We start from the raw sequence: 9,495 nt of genomic DNA, 5'->3' as shown, positions 1-9,495 counted from the left end.
ATTATACTTAATCCAAATATCAAGATTCTTTTCTTATTCTCTCATCAAGCAATCTTGGTAAAATCTAGAATATTGAATACATCATAAATCTGTATTTCAAATCTCTTTTAAATCAGTAAAATCAATCTAAGAATGAGGGATGACTCTTAGGGAGGTTCTTCTAACCGACATGTACACCATGTGAGCATCCATGATGTCCCACGACTTGCCCCCGTAAGGTTAGGGTCGTCCTACCCTTGCCATCGGTGTAGAACAATCTCATGTCAGTGATCACTATCTCAATTTTTCATACATAGTGCAAGTCAATGTCTCACCCTACGGTGGCACGTAGTTCTGGGGTATAAAATCATAGTAACATAACCAACTCGGTACTAAATACTAATCCCAATACTATGCTAAAAAATCTCAAGAAAAATCCACTTTAAGGGTAATCTCATATTTCTTAAGTTAAATAAATGATAAAATCCGTAACTCGTTTCATAAAGTGAATTTTAACTCTATTGTGACCAAAAGGTCAAATCTTTCTAAATTGCTTCCAAATAGTCTAAACTTGGGTGCATGTAGCACATAAATTCTCAAAAACATCAATCTCATAGAGAGTTTAATGACCCATATATCAATACTTTGACAAAACATCTCAAAGTTCGTGCTTTATATCATAAACATGCATAATTCATTTAAAAATCTGGGAATTTCAGCTTTAAGCATAATAACAATATCAAACTCATGGAATTTATCTTCTAGGCATTTAGAAATATCATAATCTCTTGAACAATAACATGGTATATAAAATAATATTTCAAATTCATAGTAAAACATGTAAAATCATGTATCTTTCGTAATTACATAAATATTTTGGGCAGAAGAACGAAAGTGTATTCTTGTTCATAGCCCCACATACCTTTATGGTAACGGATTCGTTGAAAGATTGGACCCTAAATGTGGATTGTGTAACACTAGTTGTTTTTCTCCTTTAGTGCTCTTGGATGATGAACTTAGACAGATAATAGGGTTGTGATGTGTTTAGAATCTATTAAATTCGTAAGGTTAAGTTTAGAGGTGTATAAGGAGTGCCAAAAGACTTAACTGCCCTCAAAATAACCCAAAAACAGAGTGTTTAAGTCACTTGAAATCATAAGATATGCGCCGCATATGATATCGCATATATTTACATAGGCTCCGCATATGATATCGCTTATATTTACATAGGCGCCGCATATGCTATCACATATGCTTCCTAGTGGCCATGTGTGATTGGTTAGGCGACGCACTCTACTTCGCAAAGCCATAACTCCTAGCTCGGGTGCCAGATTTTGGTGAAATTTGTATCGTTGGAAAGCTAATTCGATTATATATAATTTTATGGGTAGAAATATGCAGAAATACCATATATTTATTAAGTTATTCTCATTCAAAGATGACCTTTGCGAATTCAAACACTAAAACTTGATGGATTTTGAAACTCTTAGCTTGTACTACCTTAAGTGACTCATATAACCACACTTAACACATCATAAGATCTCTTATAACTAGGGTACTCTTGCAATTTAGGTGCCCAAATATGGCTTACAAAATTGGGATTTTCATATATACGAACAACGGTTCGTTTTCTAGCTTAGGAAAGTACGGGGCATTACAATATCTCCCCCTTGGGGACATTCGTCCTCGAATGACGCTGGGTATACTAAGAGTAAAGAGAAAATGAAGGGTACACAGCTGAAGCAACTTGCTAATCTTGCCTCTATTTCATTCTACATTTCAGATACAACAAGGGGTGCATCACTCATGAAATCACAGCTGAATAGTATAAAATAACTGCTGAACTACTGCAATTCTGCATAGAAAAGGAATGATTTGAAGCAGAATGGTACCTTTGGTTTGATCGGAGCATATGGAAAATAGGTGCGGGTACTTGGATCGCATATCCACCTCAGCTTCCCTTGTTACACCCTCAACGGATTGGTTTTGCCACAACACCTTGACCAAGGGAACTTCTTTGTTCCTTAGTCTTCGGACTTGGTGATCTAAAATCTCAATAGGAACTTCCTCAAAAGAAAGACTATCTTGCACATCAGGGTTTTCTGAAGGATCTACAACAACACAATCAACATCGTGTTTCCTATCCATCCATCGTGTTTCCTAAGTATGCATACATGGAAGACAGAGTGAACGGAAGTTAACTCTGAATGCAACTCAACCTCATATGCTACCTTACCAAAATGGATAAGAACTATATAGGGGACAACATAACGGGGACTAAGTTTCCCCTTTTTTCCAAATCTCTTCACTCCCTTCATGGGTGAAATCTTCAAATACACCAAGTCACCAACTTTAAATTCAAGGTCTCTTCTCCTCACATCAGCATACGACTTCTGACGACTCTGTGCGGTTTTTAATCTTTCTCTAATCAATTTGACTTTTTCTATAGCTTCAAAGAACAAATCAGGACCACTCACGGCTGCTTCACCCACTTTAAACCAACCTATGGGTGACCTACATTTCCTCTCATACAAAGCCTCAAATGGAGTCATGCCAATGCTACAGTGAAAACTGTTATTGTAAGCAAACTCTATCAACGGTAAATGCTCATCCTAACTTTCCTTAAATTCAAGAGCACACATTCTCAACATATCCTCTAAGGTTTGGATGGTCCTCTCAGCCTGACCATCTGCCTGCGGATGGAAAGCAGAACTCAAATGCACTTGGGTACCAAGACCCTTCTAAAAAGCTCTCCAAAACTACGAAGTGAACTGAGTACCCCTATCTGAAATGATGGACAAGGGAACTCCATGCAATCTGACTAATTCTCGGATGTACAATCTAGTGTAATCCTCAGCAGTATAAGAAGTATACACAGGCAAAAAGTGCACAGACTTAGTCAATCTATCCACAACAACCCAAATGGAATCATGATGGCATCGGGAAGGAGGTAAACCAGTCAAAAAATCCATGTTTATTTCTTCCCACTTCTAAGTGGGAATACCCAACTCCTGCATCACACCACCAGGTCTTTGGTGTTCAACCTTAACCTGTTGGCACGTCACACACTTAGCCACAAATGCTGCTATATCCTTCTTCATGCCACTCCACCAATAGATTTCCTGCAAATCGCGGTACATCTTGGTGGCACCAGGATGAATAGAATATCGCGCACCATGCGCTTCAGCCATAATTCTCTATCTCAGATCCTCGACATTCAAAACACATATCTATCTTGTAATCTCAACACACCATCTCCCCCTTGGGAGAAAACCTATACCTTTTGGTCCTTGACTGATTCTTTCAGTCTGACCAAACTAGCATCTAAGTTTTGCTTCTCTTTTACTTCCGAAAACAAGAAGGATTTAGATTAACTCTGTACCAACATACTCCCTTCAGCGGAGTCAAGAAACCTAATTCCCAACCTAGACAACCGATGTACATCACGATCCAACTCCTTCTTACCCTCTCCAATATGCGAAACACTACCCATAGACATCCTGCTAAGGGCATCCACCACTACATTACCTTTTTTGGGTGATACAACATACTCATATTGTAGTCTTTCAATAAATCTAACCACCTTCTCTGCCTAAGATTCAACTCTCTCTGGCTAAAAACATACTGCAGACTCTTATGATCAGTGAAAACATCAACATGAACACCATACAAGTAGTGTCTCCAGATTTTCAGAGCAAACACAACAGCAGCTAACTCAAGATCATGGGTGGGGTAATTCTTCTCATGGGATTTCAGCTGTCTAGAGGCATAGGCTATAACCTTACCTCTCTGCATCAGTACACAACCCAAACCAACTCTAGAAGCATCACAATATACCACAAAACCATCAACGCCATCAGGCAGAGTCAAAACAGGGGCTGTAGTGACTCGAGTCTTTAACTCCCAAAAACTATTCTCACAAGAATTGGACCCCAAGAACTTCACTTTATTTTAGGTCAACCGGGTCATAGGAGATGCTATAGAGGAGAAACTTTCAACAAAATGGCTGTAATAGCCATCTAGACCCAAGAAACTTCTAATGTCGGATGGAGAGACAGGTCTAGGCTAGTTTCTAACAGCTTCTATTTTCTGGGGATCAACTATAGCACCTTTGGAAGAAATAATATGACCCAGAAAAGTAATTGACCTTAGCCAAAATTCACACTTTCTAAATTTGATGAACAAGTGATGATCTATAAGGGTTTGCAATACGATACGGAGATGATCTGCATGTTCATTCTCACTACGGGAGTATACCAGAATGTCGTCTATAAACACAATGACAAACATATCAAGATATGGCCTGAATACTCAATTCATAAGGTCCATGAAAGCTGCTGGGGAATTATTTAACCCGAAGGACATAACAAGAAACTCAAAATAACCATAACGTGTTTGGAAGGCTGTCTTCGGGATATCATATTCCCTAACTCTGAGTTGATAATAACTAGAGAGAAGGTCTATCTTTGAGAAGTAACTTTCACCTTGCAATTGATCAAACAAACAATCTATTCTTGGAAGGGGATACTTGTTTTTGATAGTGAATTTGTTAAGGTGGTGATAGTCAATGCACATGTGCAAAGAGCCATCTTTATTTCGCACGAATAGGACAGGTGCACCCCAAGGAGACACACTTAGTCTTATAAAACCTTTATCTAAGAGATCTTTGAGTTGGTTTTTCAACTCCTTAAGTTCTGCGGGTGCCATACGATATTGGTGAATGGAAATGGGTTGAGTAACAGGAAGAAGATCAATCCCGAATTCTATCTCTCTATCAGGAGGTACCCCTGGAAGATCTTCCAGAAAGACATCGGGAAACTCATTAACAACGTCAACTGACTGGAGAGTTGGAGTCTCAGACTTAGTGTCTTTAACTCTGACTAGGTGATAAATGGACCCTTTGGAAATAAGCTTTCTAGCCTTGAGATATGAGATTAAATGACTCTTGGGAAATGTGGAATTACCAGACCATTCGATAATAGACTCACCAGGAAATTGAAACTTCACTACATGGGTACGACAGTCTATGGATGCATAGCAAGAGTGAAGCCAGTCCATACATAGAATAACATCAAAATCTACCATGTCTAACTCTATCAGATCATCAAACATAAATCTATGAAGAATAGAAATAGGACACTTTTTGTACACTTTTCGGGCAATAATAGACTCACCCACAGGGGTAGAAACTAGGATGGGCTCGGAGATAATCTTGGGACTCACTTCAAAATTTACAGCAACCAGAGGTGTCACATATGAAAAACTGGACCCAGGGTCTAACAACGCATAAACATCAAACTGAAACACACAAAGCATACCAGTAACAACATCGGGGGAGTCCTCCTGCTCCGAACGGGAAGGCAAAGCATAGAATTTGTTCTAGCACTGACCGCCAGCAGTGCTGGAAGAAGCATCATGAGTAGGAGCTAGACGAGCTACAGAAGATAGAGCACTAGCAGTCTGAGCCTAGGGTCGAACATCATGGTTCCCCTGTTCGGTATGAGGACAATCTCTAAAACTGTGGCCCTCCTGGCCATATCCATAGCAGCCCTTATGGCCCCACAAACACTTACCCCCATGATCCCTACCACACCTAGTGAATGGTGGATGGATAGGCCAGTTACTCACAGTATTTTGAGATCCGGACATTGAAGACCTATTTCCCTGTTCTTGCCTACCTCTAAGTGCTGAAGCACTAGCTAACGATGGTACTGGCATAGATGAGCGGCTCTGAAATTGAGGGCGATTCCCTCCTTGTGATCTGTTTTAACCATAAGTAGGTTGCTCAAATCTATCTCTCTTATTCCCCCTTACTCTATCCCTCTCTTTTATCTTATCTTATTCGATTTATTAGGCATGGGTCACCAGTCTGGAAAGATTCATCTCACTATTAAGCATAGCTGATCTACACTCCTTAACCATATATCTTGACACCCCTATCAAGAACTTACCCATACTGGCTCGATTATCGGCTATTAGATTTGGGGCATATTTTGCTAACTGATTGAAGTTCAAGCAATACTCTTTAACAGTCGTGGAGCCTTGCCGTAAGTTCATGAACTCCTCTACTATTGCCTCTCTCAACTCTAACAGAAAGAATTTATCCAGGAATGTATCCTGGAACTCCTGCCAAGTCATAGGAGCAACACCCTCTACTCTACTCTTTCTCCATGTAACCACCCAATCATACGCAAGGTCTTTCAATCTATACGATTGTAACTCAGCACTCTCCTCCTCAGAAATGTGCATTACCTATCTGATCTTCCTTATCTTCTGCAGATAGAACTTCAGATCCTTACCTACCTTGGACCCATAAAACTCTGGCGGATTCATCCGCATAAAGTCACAGATTCTTGCTGCAGCTAAGTCACCTCCCTGTTCTTATGGAGCCGGGGCCTAGTTGTCCTGAACATTGGTGGTAACAGCTTGGTCAAGCGCCTGAAAGGCTGCCTTGAACTCAGCGTGGGATACATTCTCATTTAGGGGATCAGCAGGCTGAGGTTGCTGACCTGCGTTATTTCTTCTAGCTCGGTGAAGAGGCATATTTTGAAAGAAGAGAGCACGAAATAATAGCTAAAAGGGAACAACTGTAAGCACGATAGACTTTTAAAAGAATTAAACGACCCCATTTTTTTTCAAAAATATTTCGTATCCTCTTGCTCATATGTGTGGCACGCTACACATCGATGATCAAGACTCAACTTAACGCGGCTTGTTAGACTCCCTAGGACTCCAATAACCTTAGGCTCTAATACCAAATTTGTAATGCCCCAAAAATGGGCCCCGAGGCGTAACACGATGCTTAAGGCTACAAGTAGCCCCAAGCTAACCCTTTTAGCCATTTTTCTACCATTCAACACATATAATCAAAGTCATCATAATCAAAACATCTAAAAATCCTCCATAATATCATCCTGCAATACGAATGAAATACGAAAAGTAACAAAATACGACATCTCTGACAAATCTGATCAATCTATCCATCTAGTCTGGCAAGCCTCTACTAAACTATATATCCATGAGCCATTGGGACAAACCCCAACTAACCCAAACTCAGGAAATAAACTGAACGACTCAAAGTAAATGAAGAAATCTGAATAACTAGTACTCAGACCATGAGGACTCACCACTATAGAGGATGTAGATCAACGTGCTCGGATAATCACGGTCAAACCTGGGAATGAGTACCTGAACCTACATTATAGGGAAAATGTAGCCCACATGAGAACATTTGGGTCAGTACCATGGAATATGTACTGAGTACATGGGGGTGCATGAAATAAACATATTTATATGCATATACATATATATATATATATATATATATATATATATATATATATATTTAACGATCATGTCATAAGTTTTCTTTCCAAATCATGTAGGACATTTGTAAATGGCTAATAAAGCTTGAAAGAAATATAAAATCTGAAATCATACACAATGAATGGTAAAACATACCAATCTGGATATCATGAGCCATAACACTTAATCCAAATATCAAGATTATTTTCTTATTCTCTCATCAAGAAATCTTAATGAAATCTGGAATATTGAATACATCATAAATTTGCATTTTAAATCTCTTTTAAATCAGTAAAATCAATCTAAGAATGAGTGATGACTCTTTAGGAGGTTCTTCTAACCGACATATACACCATGTGAGCATCCATGATGTCCCATGACTTGCCCCCGTAAGGTTAGGGTTGTCCTACCCTTCCCATCGGTGTAGAACAGTCTCATGTCAGTGATCACTATCTCAATTTTCCATATATAGTGCAACTCAATGTCTCAACCTACGGTGGCACGTAGTTTTGGGGTATGAAACCGTAGTAACATACCCAACTCGGTACTAAATAATACTCCCAATACTATGCTAAAAAACCTCAAGAAAAATCCACTTTAAGGATAATCTCATACTTCTTAAGTTAAATAAATGATAAAATCAGTAACTCATTTCATAAAGTGGATTTTAACTCTATTGTGACCAAAATGTCAAATCTTTCTAAATTACTTCCAAATAGTCTAAACTTGGGTGCATGTAGCACATAAATACTCAAAAACATCAATCTCAAAGAGGGTTTAATGACCTATATATCAGACTTTGACAAAACATCTCAAAGTTCATGCTTTATATCATAAACATGCATAATTAATTTAAAAATCTGGAAATTTCAGCTTTAAGCATAATAACAACATCAAAATCATGGAATTTATCTTCTAGGCATTTAGAAATATCATAATCTCTTGAACAATAACATGGTATATAAAATAATATTTCAAATTCTTAATAAAACTTGTAAAATCTTGTATCTTTCGTAATTACATAAATATTTTGGGCACAAGAACAAAACAGTATTCTTGTTCATAACCCCACATACCTTTATGGTAACGGATTCGTTGAAAGATTGGACCCTCAATGTTGATTGTGTAACCCTAGTTGTTTTTCTCCTTTAGTGCCCTTGGATGATGAACTTAGACTGATAATAGGGTTATGATGTGTTTAGAATCTATTAAATTCGTAACGTTAAGTTTAGATGTGTGTAAGGAGTGCCAAAAGACTTAATTGCCCTCAAAATAACCCAAAAATAGAGTGTTTAAGTCACTTGAAACCATAAGATATGCGCCGAATATGATATCGCATATATTTACATAGACGCCCCATATGATATCGCATATATTTACATAGGCGCCGCATATGATATCGCTTATATTTACATAGGCACCCCATATGCTATCGCATATGCTTTCCAGTGGCCATGTGCGATTGGTTAGGCGACGCACTCTACTTCGCAAAGCCATAACTCCTAGCTCGGGTGTCGGAGTTTTGTGAAATTGGTATCGTTGGAAAGCTAATTCGATTATCTATAATTGTGTGGGTATAAATATGTAGAAATACCACATATTTTTCAAGTTATACTCATTCAAAGATGACCCTTAAGAATTCAAACACTAAAATTTGATGGATTTCGAAACTCTTAGCTTGTACTACCTTAAGTGACTCATATAACCACACTTAACACATCATAAGCTCTCTTATAACTAGGGTACTCTTGGTAATTTAGGTGCCCAAATATGGCTTACAAAATTGGGGTTTTCACATATACAAACAACGATTCGTTTTCTAGCTTAGAAAAGTGTAGGGCATTACATATACACTAGGTCGAGTTTCTTTTATGTGACCCCGTTAGTTGCAGTAAATTTTGAGACAAGTTATAAAAAGATCCTTGATCCTTTCTTGGTTTCTACCCTAGTAGGTGAGTCAGTTGTTGCTAAAGAAATCTATAGGGAGTGTCCTATCACTATCCTTCATAAAGTCATGTTAGTGGACTTAATAAATTTAGATATGGTCGACTTTGATCTTATTCTTAGTATAAATTGGCTCCATTCTTGTTATGCATCCATAGCTTGTCGCACCTGAGTGGTGAAGTTTCAGATATGTCTCTCTTATTCCACCTTACTCTATCCCTCTCTTTTATCTTATCTGATTCGATCTATTGGGTATGGGTCACCAGT

This window comes from Capsicum annuum, unplaced genomic scaffold (assembly GCF_002878395.1).
Source record: "Capsicum annuum cultivar UCD-10X-F1 unplaced genomic scaffold, UCD10Xv1.1 ctg5165, whole genome shotgun sequence".
NCBI lineage: Eukaryota > Viridiplantae > Streptophyta > Magnoliopsida > Solanales > Solanaceae > Capsicum > Capsicum annuum.
The sequence above is the reverse complement of the archived record's forward strand: the minus strand, read 5'-3'. Positions refer to the sequence as shown.